At 41.5% G+C, this 13,884-nt stretch overlaps 1 protein-coding gene across 4 annotated transcripts in view; it reads right to left on the bottom strand.

Annotated features, from left to right (window-relative positions):
* The window catches only part of SPTBN1 (spectrin beta, non-erythrocytic 1), a 141,712-nt gene extending 136,408 nt beyond the window's left edge, over positions 1-5,304 (bottom strand). For 2 of the 4 annotated variants that reach the window (XM_009288445.1, XM_019474432.1), the window contains exon 1: positions 286-406. The gene's annotated coding sequence lies outside the window, so the exon portion shown is untranslated. Of the gene's footprint in view, positions 1-50; positions 79-285; positions 407-5,281 lie in introns of those variants that run through there. The other 2 variants (XM_009288447.2, XM_019474431.1) reach the window with 2 other exon arrangements.
* Positions 5,305-13,884: the final 8,580 nt, after the last annotated feature.

Here is a 13,884-nt window from a genome sequence, read left to right as displayed (position 1 = left end):
CGTCCTGGGGGAGAGCCCGGGGCGGGGGGAGAGCCCGGCCTCTGCCTCACCTGGTGCCGCTGGTGGGACCAGGCCCTGCAGTCACCCCCCAGATCTTCCCCCTCCGTGCAGCGGCCTCCCCCGCAGGCCCTCGCTCACAGCCTCCCCCGAATGTTACCCACTGCTGCCAACTACTCCCAGCTCTCCTTTTCTTTCCTTACATTTATTTGGTTACTGGGTCTCGCTAGACTTCATGCTCCTCCTCCTCTGACACCCTCTCCTATCGCAAAGACAATGTTGGCTCACCCCCAGCATCCATTTCCTCTAGTGCTACTCTCCCACTGCTCTGTCATTCCTAGTGGAAATTCCATCCTGGATTTGACTTCCTCCACTGCAGAGTCATCCTCTCCCGCTTCAGTCCTGCCACCTTCCTACGTAAACAGCCCCCCTTTGCCAGTGTAACCCAATCCCCTGAAGCTCAACCCCAGCTGCCCTTCAGCCACACTTCCCCTCTTCCTTCTTCTCTGGGCAGGATTTTGCATATGTCTTTCTAGAGAAAATTGCTAACACGCAGCCGGCATGCCTTTCCTCCTTCCCCCACACCCCTCTTCACCATCCAGTCCAGAGGCAGACATTTCTGCTTCAGGTTTCCTTTGCTAATCCAGGCCCCTCTGCTTGCATCTGTGTCCCGCCATCCTCTTCATTCCCATTCTCATTCTCTCCCATCCGCTATCCCTAACCTCTCGCTTGCACTACAGCTATGGACTAATATTGTCCATCTTTTTAAAAAAAAAACAAACAAACAAACAAGAAACCATCATTGGTTTCATTTGCCTCGTTAGTTATTCTCTCCTGCTTTTCATCCCCACACTCACTCCTAAACGCAGTATTTAACTGCTGTCTGGAGTTCCTCTCCTCTGTGCCTATCTCAAACTTCCTCTTATCTGGCTCCCACCCCTTCACACTCAGCTGCTCTGCCAAAGTTTCTAATATCCAGTTCCTGGCATAATCTCTGGAATATTGCTTCATTTCCATCCTGTCAAAATTATCAGCCTGGCTCTTTTTGGTATTTTGTTCTCCTTTGGTTTCCAAGACTGCCTCCCCCAGAGTCGCCTCCTTACCGCTCCTTCAGTGCATCCTTCTCATACTCCCAATTGCCAGTGGTAGTCCTAATGCGACACTTAATCTGTCATTCCCTCTGTACTTATTGTTAGGTGAACTCACCCCATAAAATACAAACACATTCAGTAACAGTCTCTCTGTGATCTACCTCTCTATTTCCAGGCTTATCTTACCCAAATTAAAGTCTCATTCTGCCCTTTTGGCACCTGCAGGACAGCAAGCCACTGCTTCAACGTGTACAAAAGAGAGCTCCTAAACAGCAACCAAACAGGCCAGTAACTTATCTGCTACCTCCTGTCCTGATCACAGCAGCCAGTATCACCACCCTACTCGTCATTCAGGTCTCCGGTCTGGACACCATCCTTAGCTGGACTTGGGTCCTTTCTTTCTATCCAGGCAAGGCCTAGAACACTACAGCAAGCCACTGCTTCAACGTGTACAAAAGAGAGCTCCTAAACAGCAACCAAACAGGCCAGTAACTTATCTGCTACCTCCTGTCCTGATCACAGCAGCCAGTATCACCACCCTACTCGTCATTCAGGTCTCCGGTCTGGACACCATCCTTAGCTGGACTTGGGTCCTTTCTTTCTATCCAGGCAAGGCCTAGCACACCGCCCTGCCCTATCCAGCCAGGTGGCCAATGCTCTCACGCAGATTCTCATCACCTCCCTTTGCACTTTTGGCCACATCCCCTTCTGTATCCTTTACAGATGCGCCCTTGCCCGTCTGAACTCACTCCAAATGCTGCTGCACGTTTCTCATCCTCATCTGTCATTTGGAACAAGCCATCCTTTCCTCCATATCTTTCCAGTGGTCTCACTTCTCAGATCAGGCATAAACTGATAATCGGCAATTTCAGCTCTCCCTGTACCTGCCCATATTCAGCATCAGCATCTACCTTTGACTCACCCAGGATATGAGACAAGTAACCTCATGCTTTCTCTCATTCCTAAGTCGACCAAACTTGGGAAAAGTTCCTTCAGAAAGCCTCTTAAAATTGTTCTGTCACCATAAAGCCTACAAGAGTCTTGACAAGAGTTAAGCTTGTACTTCCATGTCTGTTGTCTGTGGTGGTTCATATCCAGTTCTTGGGATGCAATAAAAATAAAACAGCTAAGGAGCAACCCTCTCCACCTCTCCTTTTTCTTGCTCCTCTCTTGCACTGGTTCTGGTGGTCCACTGATCCCTCCCCGCCTTGGTAAAACCTAATTCAGCAACGACAAGAGAACAGTTCTCTGCTGGCTCAGTGAGCTGAACTGGCTTTCAGCAGCAGACTCTTAGATCAGCTCAATCATCTTGCCTAACTACACTCTTCGATGCTAAAATATCTGAAACAGGCCATCTTTGCGTTCTTTGTACAGCATCTTGTACAATAAGAGCCCATGATTAGGGTTTCCAGATAGATACTAGAAAGTACTTGCTTCTATGTAATGTAAATGGTGGTAGTAAAGAGGTCAAAAGAGCCTTTTTTAATTTAACAACAATAATAATTCCAAGCAAAACCCTTCTTAACCATTACTGTAACAAAGGACAAGTCAATCGCTTCAATCACTTTAAAAAGTTACATACACAGAGAAAAGAAAAATAAGTGAGAACAATTTTTCCAGCCTTCCTGAACTCCCCGAGACAGTGGTACTGAAATTAGCTGGAATATCTGCAGGATTGAAAGACTGCTCCTGATCAACAGGTTCACTAAATCTAGCCCAAATAACATGAAAGGCTCTACACTGTTTCTTTATTATGTGCACTATACGTTAAAATATTTTACAAAACAATTTCTGTTAGCCCAACTAGAGTTTTGCTCTTAGAAAAAGCTGAAAAATTTGTCTGTGAACAATAAAAACTGGCAAGTGCCTAAGTATATGTACTCTCTCACATTTCAGGCTCTGAAGGATAAAACTTCTCAGATTTTTGATCCAGCATAAATGTTGCTTTTACTTTAGCCATCATTAATAGGAATTCAGAGAACTTAATGATGTATGTGTGTATTATATATAAAAAATAAAAAATATTCAAATGCTAGAACGTTAAGAAACGTCAGGGAAAAAATCATCCTTCACTCAACTATTAACCTCTCTTAAGCAAGTAGGCAGGAAAGAAAGATTGTAATATATGGGAGTGAGCAAGAGCATCCAGCGTATTTTAAGATTCTGTCTGTCTTAACCCACATAGCTCAAAGATGGGTGGGCCATTGATTATCATGGAAATAACTGGGTAGGAATGAATGCCTGAAGAAGCAAGAACCAGAATAGCAGGGGCATTGTGGGCTCCAACCAGTTATCCCAGTTACTGACAGTCATTTTCTTCTTTTTAAAGAGGCCACATTTTGTAAAGAACGTGGCAGGTACAAATGTTTTGCCCGAGAGTTAAAAACAGCATCTCCAGGATGCTATTTTCATTTTTAAAAAATTGCTGCAAATATTTGTATTTTCAGCACGAACCTTCACCTCACCGGATTAGAAAGCCAAAACCTACAACTTTGTGACAATTAAGGTGGGAATACTTACAAGTTAAAATACCAGCACTTCCTAATACCAGCAAAAAAACCCAGTTAGACAAACAGGTTGTTCACACTGACAGCCACATTCCCACTCCTTTAATCAAACTGAAAGGAGTAGAATGAATGGCCATATTAGAATCTGTTGTTAAATGAAGTGGAAAGGGTCTGCAAAGCAATGTTGGGCAAAGTCACTCCCCTTCTGACCATTACTTTCTAGTTAGCTTTGGCTTGGAAGCCTGAGGTTTTTTTCCTCTCATACATTTTGTCTGTGCAGCCATGGATTTCTTACAATTGAAGAAATATTTAATCTTTTTTTCTTTTGAAATTCTACTAAGCCACTGTGCTCAATAATATTGTCTGGTCCTCATCCCACAGAAATATACCCATATGCATATTAACACCTTCACCAAGAGGAAAACACTACGTAGGTATGTAAAGGTAAACACGTTCCAAAATACCTGAAAGATAATTTTAAAATAAATTATAGTTTAAATAACCTAATGCATTGTTCAAAACAAAATGAAAGAATTTAGAGTTTTACTCTTGTCAGGATCTAGGCATTTCAGTCATCTTTGTGTGCACTGAAATTACAAGAAGGTATTTCCAAACAGAAACAAAAGCAGTGTATCTAGATTAGATATTAAGAGTCACAATTCTTAAGGCAATACTAAAACTAGAAAAATTCTATTTAAGGATGGTGGCAATTTCCAAAAAGACAGAAGAAATGTACACCAAGAGATTAATACTGCAATAAAAAACTTCCTAGCTATACCATTAAACTGAAAAAGCATTATGTTATCAGAAAGTTCCAGTTACACAGGTTCACGGTATGACTGAGATGGGAGACATGTTCCTCCCACCAGACACACCTTTCCTCCACCCGTAACACCTAGTTTTAAACACACAGTGAGGCTCAAAGGCACAAATCTAGACTAGTGCTTTGTCTCATAGCAGACTTGGCCAAGATCTTGAGAGGAAAATCAAAGATGGGCAATAATCTGCCTAGAGGAAAAATTCATAGCTTCCTCACTATGTGCACAGCTTGTCTGGAAGCATGACAGCTTCTCTATCACAAACATTTCTTCTTCACGTAACTCTATTTCTTCTCATCATCTTAGGAACACCCAGCTCTGTGCTACAGCCTTACCTTCAGTAGCATCTTGTAGCAATGCATTCCCTGCAATGTATTTACAAGTGTATTTGTTTCCCAACAGTCACTGCAAACAGAAACATGTTAGATCCTCACTCCCTGGTTCCCCTTCTCTCTACAAGCAGCCCATCAAGCTGACAAGCCCAGAATTCTGCATCAGGAAATAAACACGCTTCCAGGGTATCTCCATGCACAGTACTTTGCAGTAACCTAACCATGGGTACAAAAGGCATGCCTGACAGGCAGGGTTTCTACTGACAAGAAACAGAGAGCAGGAACATGGGGACCCTCAGCAGCTCTACTCTCAGGTGGTGTACCAGAGGTCTAGGAATACTCTCTTGCTGAGAAAGTCCTATTTCTATTGACCTAAATGCTCCCCAAACACCTCTGCTACTTTCTGCCTACCCCATCCCCCCAGTATTTGTTCTTAGCCACTTTCTCTACTATCAGCTCCCATGAGCTTAGGGCCTACTTCTCCATGTGCCCAACATACCAAACCCCGGAAAATGACTAAAGCATAGGGCACTTACAAAAGCCTTTGCCTTGGCCTTAGTCAGTTGCTGTCTCCTTCCCACGCCACCAGAGTCAACAGTGGAAACGCTGACAGTGTGGAGAAAAGATGGCCTTCCTGCTCTCCGTGCCAACATCACGGCAATCTTCAGCATCCAGGAGGAGTCCTGGCAGGAGTCCTGGTGCTGGGCCTGCAGCACTGTGGAGGGACGGGAAGCATTAGTGACAACTGGTAGAGGCACAGGGCCAGCGTACCACAACATCCCTTGCAGACATTTCCATTGTGTTCAAGTCGGTACATTAAAAAATAAGTGTCTTGGGACCTACTTGTATGTCCTGCAGGCTCCATACGGAAGAAACCCTATCACAGAGAACATCTACAACTGCAGTCAAAGGTATGCCTGAAGCTGTGCAGACAGACACAAAGGAGGTTTACCCCGGCTACCTCATACACCAATAAATAGCTCAGCTGCAGCAGCAGAGGCCCAAGGGCAGCTGCACAAAACCACCCTGGAAAGAAGGGTAACGCTCACGTCACACACTGAGCTGTGCACTCCCAAGGCTACCCTGGAGCCAGCACTCAGCTAGCAAACTTATATCCGTTGCAGGGTTGCACGTACAAGTTGGAGAAGCACGTTTGACTGCAGACCAAACGTTCCCTGAAAAAGCCTGACATTTAGTAAGGAACACCTAATGGGCAGGTGTAAGTTTCTTGCCTCTTCAAAACATCCTTTGTGGTGCAGCAGTTTGAGGATCAGTCCCGTGCATTAAAGGTGTTAATGCAGCAAGGTTTCCTCACATGTACCAAAAGAGAAATGGTGAGGTAAGCTGACTAAAAGCCTCAGCATTTATCTGTCCTAGGAAAATCTGCACGATTCTCTTTAAAAAAAAAAAGCTTTCCCCCTTGCTGCCAAATGTTACTCTCTATTCTCTTTCCTCTTTTCTGGTGTTTAACCGTAATTTTACTCCTCTATTTCCTCTAGGTGCATTAGACAAATACACATTAGCCAGTCTGTGTAATCTGACGAAACAGAAAGTCATAATGTGTATTTGGATAGGTTATACTGGAACAGCTAGTCCATTAACTACTTGATGGAATAACAATGTCTCTATTTTTAGCTTATTTTTAAGTCAAACATTATTATTAAACTTTAATTTAATCCCAAATTCAGATTTTTTAATTTAAAAACAAAAGCAAGTAACAAGAAGAAATGCAGACATGGAAAGACAAAACTGGCTGAAGAAATCAACAGCAAAGTAGCCTCTTTTACTAATGTGGCAGAAAATACAGATGTCTAGGGCAGATACGGGAGAGAGAAAAGTGAACTTCAGTGAACCTAATTTAGTCATCTTTGCCAAGTGAAATACAAAAAGGAAAAACAAAAGCTAAATTCTTAGCTCCTCTCCCAGATTTTATTCGCTTTTCTGACACTATGCTTACTTTTCCTATAGAAACTGAAGCTGGGTAAAGGTCAGGTTAAGACATCAGCACATACTCCAAAAACCCATCAAGCATAAACAAGTTAGAAAAGGTAAAGCATTTTTAAATGCTTGCAGTGGTGATTTCCTTGCTCCAATAATGTTCAGTTTTAATTGTCGAGGCTGTGATTCCTTGTTCAGTTCCATGCAGGCGGACCATGTTTGCCTGTACAGGGATGTGTCTGACGTCAGTGGAACCTCATCCAGGTGCAGTCATCTGCTCTCACTGCTTTAATGCTAGTACCATATAGATGGATGAAATGATTCTCAGAGAGGCATATTAACAAGAATTATTTACCAGAAGAAATAAGCTGCTCTATCGTTCAAAGCTTCAGCCTGAAGTTGCTACCTCTTATGCACATAACTTCCATGTCGGATCCTGCACACACACCACACCAGGGCTACTACTCAGGTGCACATTTGCAAGTGCAAGCTGTTAACTTTTAATTCTGTGGGAAGCTTTAAGAAGATTCCCCTTTCCTCGTCTAACAGAGATCTCTCACCTGCTTCCACGAAAGATTGCTTATTCAAAAAAATGTCCTGGCCTGTAACATTTGCCTTCTTAATTATGAACTCTCAGCAATGAAGACCAAGAATGATGAGTTTAAGTGTAATTCTATCAGTCTCTGGTGGGCATGGGGCTGCTCCAACGGGAAGAAACTCCTAGTGACGTGATTCTCTCTTAGAAGGGATCTGGCAAAAAAAAAAAAAAAAAGCCAAAAGCAGCCAAGCACTGCAGATTTTAAGGGCTGAAGGCATGGACTGCAGGACTTCTTCAAAACTCCACACAGTAAGCCATCCTTTCATAAAATTTGACTTTCAAACTGCAGTCAAAAGTTCTTGAGTGTCTTAGAAGCCCACAGTCTCATTTTCCAAAGTGTCATCAGCATTTTGTCTGTGGGCAGGCAAACAGAATCCACATTCCTTCATCACTCTCAAAATGGGATTGCATATACTGTACATGCAGCATTTGCTAACTAGGAAGGTGAATCTGTTGTTGAATAGGATTTTATCAACCCCCTACCAATGCCCAGCCACACGTCCACAAACCACCAGCAGTGTTCATCAGAACAACAAGGGAAGCATGAAACTGCAGTTTGGAAAATTCTGGCATAGAAGGGAAATGTATGCTCATCTATTTATAAATGAAGTCTGAAGCTAGCTTCACTGATCATCCTATAAATAGTGACTTGCATGAAATCCAATGTAGCGGATCTGATATTTCATACATTCTTGCTCCTTATTCTAGAGCAGCAGTTTTCTGCAAAACTTTGCTTCCCCCCTATTGCTGTGGTACTTCTCAAAAGCTTTTTGAAGCTTACTCCTATGCGCTTGAATTGAAGGTCCAAACATCTTTTTTTACATGAAGAAAAAAAAGTCCAAAGTACTATTCAGTCTTTTGCAGAAGGGATATGAAGGGAAGTCTTCTTCCTCCAAGGCTGTACCTAGCAACATTTTACTTAACCATTTTTACTACTTCTTTTAACAGTCACTTTTGCAGGAGCATAAACATATCAAACTGTTGCAAACTGTGCCTGTAGTTTGAGGGAAGACTGCCACCTCATTAGCATACTAGCTAAGGTAGGAATAAGTTTTAAAAGTCTGCTAATATTCTGATATTAACAGTTCATCCACACCTATAGGATCCAAACCATCTGCTAGAAATTTCATCACAAAGCAGAATTAGCGGATGGCTGAGGGGAATGTTGAACTGCAGAATTAAATCTTAATTGTAGGCTAGTTTCCTTGGCTCTTACTCTCAACTTTTACCTTTATTATAATTAGCCAGAGGCCACAATGCTTTATTCCTGTCTTTCAGGGTGTATGGTATTACCAAAACTGCTAAAGCCTAGAAGAACTTAGAAGTTGTTTAATACATTCATCCTCTAGAAACAAAAACAAGATCAGAAAAAACAGAACAAAACTTACACAGCAGGTGATGCTTCTTGCATACTTCCTCTCCAGGAATCCTGTCTCCTGGAAGGCAGCTTTATTTCAGTTAACTGAGTATTCACCTCATCTTCAAAGGTTATAACTTTTTATCCAGGTTACTGTTATAAGCTGTTGACATTAGTTGAGAAATGTTAATGTAAATTTTACATAGCCAAGTAAATTGTGACAGACCGTAGTAACACTGGCTGATGGAAAAATCCCCTGCTAGCCTGTCAAGACAGATTGGATCATCTGCATGTCAAAAGTTATGTGCCATTTTTTGTCCCTATGAGCAGTAGCTCCATAAGGATGCACTCAGCACACCTATTCTTACTTATCTGGAAAACACCACGTTGTGCTCTAGTCCTGGATAAGCAACAGTTCCAAACCCACATGGGATCCTTTGCAGCAAAATTGAGGTTTGGATTTCATTAAAAAAATCCAGAGGTTTCTGATTTTACAGGCAATCCAGTTTCTTATAAAAGGCTTTTTTTGGGGGGAAAAAACAAAATGGCTATTAGGAAAGTTTGAAAAGTGGGATAGCTGATGGAAAGGAGAGGCACTATAAAAATCAGACTGCCTATACTGTTTTTCGCAATCCCCAAGCACCTTTAGAGCCTTTGTGCTACCCACAGAAAATATCAGCACAAAAACAGGTGACAGCATAGTCATTTTCTCAGCCAAGAGGTGAACTTTTTTTTAAGCGCCTGACAGACCAGAATTTGATTTTTCCTGCATTCACACTCAAGATATCACAAAGCACTTTACAAATCAATGCATTACAGTGGTTCGATCATCTCTAGCAAATGGAAGCCTAGAATAGAAAAATGGCCTTTAATATATGACAAAAGAGTCTGATGCCAGAATGTCAGGATGAAATATATAGAGTGGTAAAGATTTGTGATTGCACCTTTCCCCTCAACTGCCTGGAACTCACTGGAAAATGTATATGGTTATTCAAAATATATATTGCTATGACAATGGCCTAAATTCACAACGTTTGGATCTAATTCAGGAGATTCTGAGGATGCAAGAATGGTTAGATCCCGGGGTTAGGTACAATGTTGAACAAAACCAAAGCCATGGGTTACACAAAATAAGTTTTGTGGTACAAGTCACTGTTACTTATGCAATTCACATAAGAAGAATGTCCAAAAAATATACTGAGCTGGATAGAAGTGTTTTTAAACATGTGCGTACGCATGTAGGGTACAGCCTTCTTAGCAGAGGCCTACACAAGACCGTGTATCTACCCAGCCTTGCTCCCAGCAGAGACTGCTGGGAACTATTTTCAGCTCAGGCCCACTGGTGGATATGAGGCAGCTCCACTGATTTAGTGGTGTAACTGAGATCAGAATCTGACCAAAAGTTTTTAGAGAAAATAAATGGGGGGATTTTTTGAAAAGCATACACCACACTATCTTTCGGTTCTTCCCCGACCTTATAAACACTGCTAAACACCACAGAAACAAACAGTAGCTATGTTTACACTGGAGGAAGTTGTAGCTTGTCAGGATACAGTTGTATAAATAATTTAAAAAATAACCCAGTACATACTGCATGTCCTTTCAAAAAGGAAAATAGTAGAATGGAAAATTCTATGTTCCCACCATGCGCAGTCACTCTAGCGTCTGTGACACACAGGCCCACGCTAATGCCTGTTGAAAGTTTCCTTCCTTGAGCTTTGGATCAGGCCCATGGTGCACATAGAGAAAGTGATCTACATCTTTCCAACCAAGGTGGAAGAACTCAATGTGCACTTTTCACTTGGAATACAAATCTATAGACATAGCAGTTACGTTTTTATAATGTACAATATGAAAGGAAAATAAGGGTTAAATGTAATGACAAAGGAATACAGCATGAAAATGCAGTCATTTTTTGTGATCTTTAGCTATTTTTGTTTCATTTTAGAAGGAGAGGTTCACAGGGACCTAAAAGAAAAAAATAATTAAAAAAACCCAATGATAATAGTGGTAACTTCATGCACACTTGGATATTCTGTTTCTGCTTGAGTAGAAGCCTTGTATTTTTTTTACTCTCATGAATACCGTGTAAGTCAACAATAAAAATATATATCACAGAACTATTTTGTATCTGTTTTGTTTGTAAAGCCCTTTCACCAAAAATCACACTTAGGTCTAAGCAACTGATAGGTTTGAGGATGGGAAATATATTTCACAGCTTTTCACCCTTCAGATTCTAATCTAGCAGAGTCAGAAGGAGAAAGGTGTTGCTTCTAGATGGCACTTTTTATGGCCATAGAACACTTCCCACCAGCCAGATGCTCATAATACACTATGATCACTGACAGTAACTAATACACATGTAAGTGGTCCCAGCAGGGAGGCCAGGGAATGAACAAGTTTCTTGTTTCAGCGGAGATACCCCAAGAGCCAGACTAAGGCATATTAATAAAAGCATACAGAAAAAAAAAAATTTAAAAAATCCTCTTACTCCCTGATGCCTCACAAGCCCAGACATGCTCTATTATCATGGTCCTTCAGCTAATGAAACAATCCAACCCACGACACTAGATGTTTTTCCTGTAGGATCAGGGTGTGTTTTCAGTGAAGCTAAAATACAATCTGTGGTACCTCATCTAATTCTAGTCATTAGTCCTTTTAGGATGCACATCTTCCTGGACCTCTGGAGGAAAAAGGAAAAAAACAAAACAAAACAAAAAGACTCAGTCAAAAGACTGGTTTTGCCCTGAGACATAAACCAGTGATAATGCTCTGTTGTCACTGCTGCCTCCCATGTTCTCCTGCTGTGTCAGGAGAAGACATAATCCTTGGAAGACTTGTATAATAGGTGGTCTGCACCCATCCAGGGCAAAACATTGTTACTTTAGGAAGCACCCTGGGGTAGGCAGCCTCTTCCCAGACCCACTTTGCCTTCTTTGTTCTCTACCTTGCACTAGAGCAGCCTCACAAATCTACTTTATTTTCTGACATGCTCTACGGAATCCAGAAATGTAATGCAAATGAGTAAATGTTTGCTTTACAATCTGGGCCTCAGCTCTCAAATGAAGATCAGTCCCACAGCAAGGGACAGCTCAAGCTGAGGTAATATAGATTCATTATTTAACTAACAGGGACTCTTTTTTGCCATCTTCTATGGCTTGCAGTTCTCACCATTGCTAGGCCAAGCTGTCAGGAGGGTCTGACAATGGTAGTGATAGCAGTAATTCATTTATTCCTCTTTCAGCACTCAACACTATCCAGGTCTGTTCGCCCTTACAGTTCTGGTCTCATTTCACCCATTTTTCTTACATGCTTTGCCATTTCTACAGTAGCCGATATTTATTGACTTACAACTTGAACTGCTTGACACAGGAAAGCAGCCTGGACAGTTCCCTACTCGGAACAGTTGTTCCTTAAGAGGCTAAGATGGAAACAAGTTCCAGATTCAGATACATTCTTTAAAAAATGACAAATTTTTCTAAATTTCTTTGTCCAGATGAATCCATATGGGTAAATTGCACTCTGCAGAGCATTCCCACATAGCAACGAGCACCCAAGGCTGCTTAGAGGGTGCCAAGGACAGTGCTGCAGCTGTGCAAGGGAAGGGTCATTTCATCAGCCAACAGCAAGAGCCAGAGGCTTACAAAGCTGCAGACTCCGTGATTGCTCCACAGGTCACCATAAGGCACTGCTGACCCCTTCCACCAGAATCAGCGCTGCGCATGTTGCAAGGTCTTTGGGAGAAGCGTTTCAGCATGTTTTCAAGAGGCTCACTTAAAAATGGGGTGTCTCTTTCTGTGTTGGCTGACGAGAAAGCTGCACACAACAGGAACGTGCTGAGGACATTACATATTGCCTGGAACAGGGTGAACACCTAGGGCCACATTACTACAGGTAGTTGAATTTGTCGTTCTTAAAATGTTATCATTTGATTGCAAAGGCCACAAAGAACAGACACATCACAGCAGCATAACTGAAACTTATGTATTTGCCACCAACTCAGGCAACTCAAAAATTGAAGATTTCAGCTGCAATTACACTTGCAATTAATTGTACCGAACATGTAAATTAGACTTCCATCTTGTTTAAGGGTTTCCAGTAACACCCCCCTCGCTGGCTGTATAAATCACTACATGATTCTGTATACAGACAATGACACCTGCTATCAGTGAACAGTTCTCAACGGAAGCTTTAAATCAGCTTCAATGGCTTGTAATGAAGTGCTGATTTTGACAAAAAGTTTGCATTCTTTCAGAGGCATCTCATTTATGTACGCGCATCCCACCTGAAAAATCACTTTGCCTTTGGTCTTCATTCCCTTGAAGAATCTGGTTGGCACAAACTCTTCTTTTTTTTTTTTCATATTTTTCCTATTTTTTTTTGATTGATTGATCTGAGCTCAGAGGAGCAGAGGAAGATGTCTAAGCTTTTCATATTCCAAGAAGGAATACACTGAAAAGTGTGGAATTTGCTTCATCTTTTTATTCAGAAGGCTTTTCTATGAATCCTATTCATGCTGTTTTCTATCCTGGGATGGACTTAAATATCACTGGAGGCCCAACTCACTACTAACATAAAGATCACTGAAATCAATGGAGATGTGCTGATCTATTCTATCAGTGTTTTCCTTATAACTTTAGGTAAAAGAAGTAAGAGTAATGTAAAATTTTACATGTTCAGAAATCTTCATAACTGACTTTGACATTATGACAAGGGAAGAATCTGGGTCATCTCTGTCTCCTACTCTCCTTTGTTTTCCAGGAAAAAAGGATATTACTTCTGTTATGCTAAACAGAAGTCAATGGCATGCTAAAAAGCATGCCGTTTATCAAATCAAGATATTCATTCTAATTTATCAACCAGAGGTCAAGAAATTACCTAGTCAGTTTTGTATGTACTGAATACAGAATACACTTCAGACTTGAATTGATCGGGAAAATACAAGACCTATCTGCTGAAGATAATGGCAGATAAATTCACTACAAAAAGTGCAAATTTTCCCACCCATGTGAGTAATTAACTATCAGAACCATTCACTTTGGGATGTACTGAGATGTCATGAACTCTCTAGCAAATACCAGAATAAAAAGCATTTCTGAAAGCAATCCTGTGGCTTCAACAGGAACTTCTGGCTAGATGAAGAAATTACTCATTGGGCTTTGATGACCTGTGCCATGGAAACCATACTAGATAGTAATGGTGCTTCCTTCTAGCCTTAAAGAAAGAAAATGTTCCTACACTTCTTT

Source organism: Aptenodytes forsteri, unplaced genomic scaffold, assembly GCF_000699145.1.
Source record: "Aptenodytes forsteri isolate BGI_AS27 unplaced genomic scaffold, ASM69914v1 Scaffold185, whole genome shotgun sequence".
Lineage (NCBI taxonomy): Eukaryota > Metazoa > Chordata > Aves > Sphenisciformes > Spheniscidae > Aptenodytes > Aptenodytes forsteri.
This window is presented reverse-complemented; position numbering and strand designations above follow the sequence as displayed.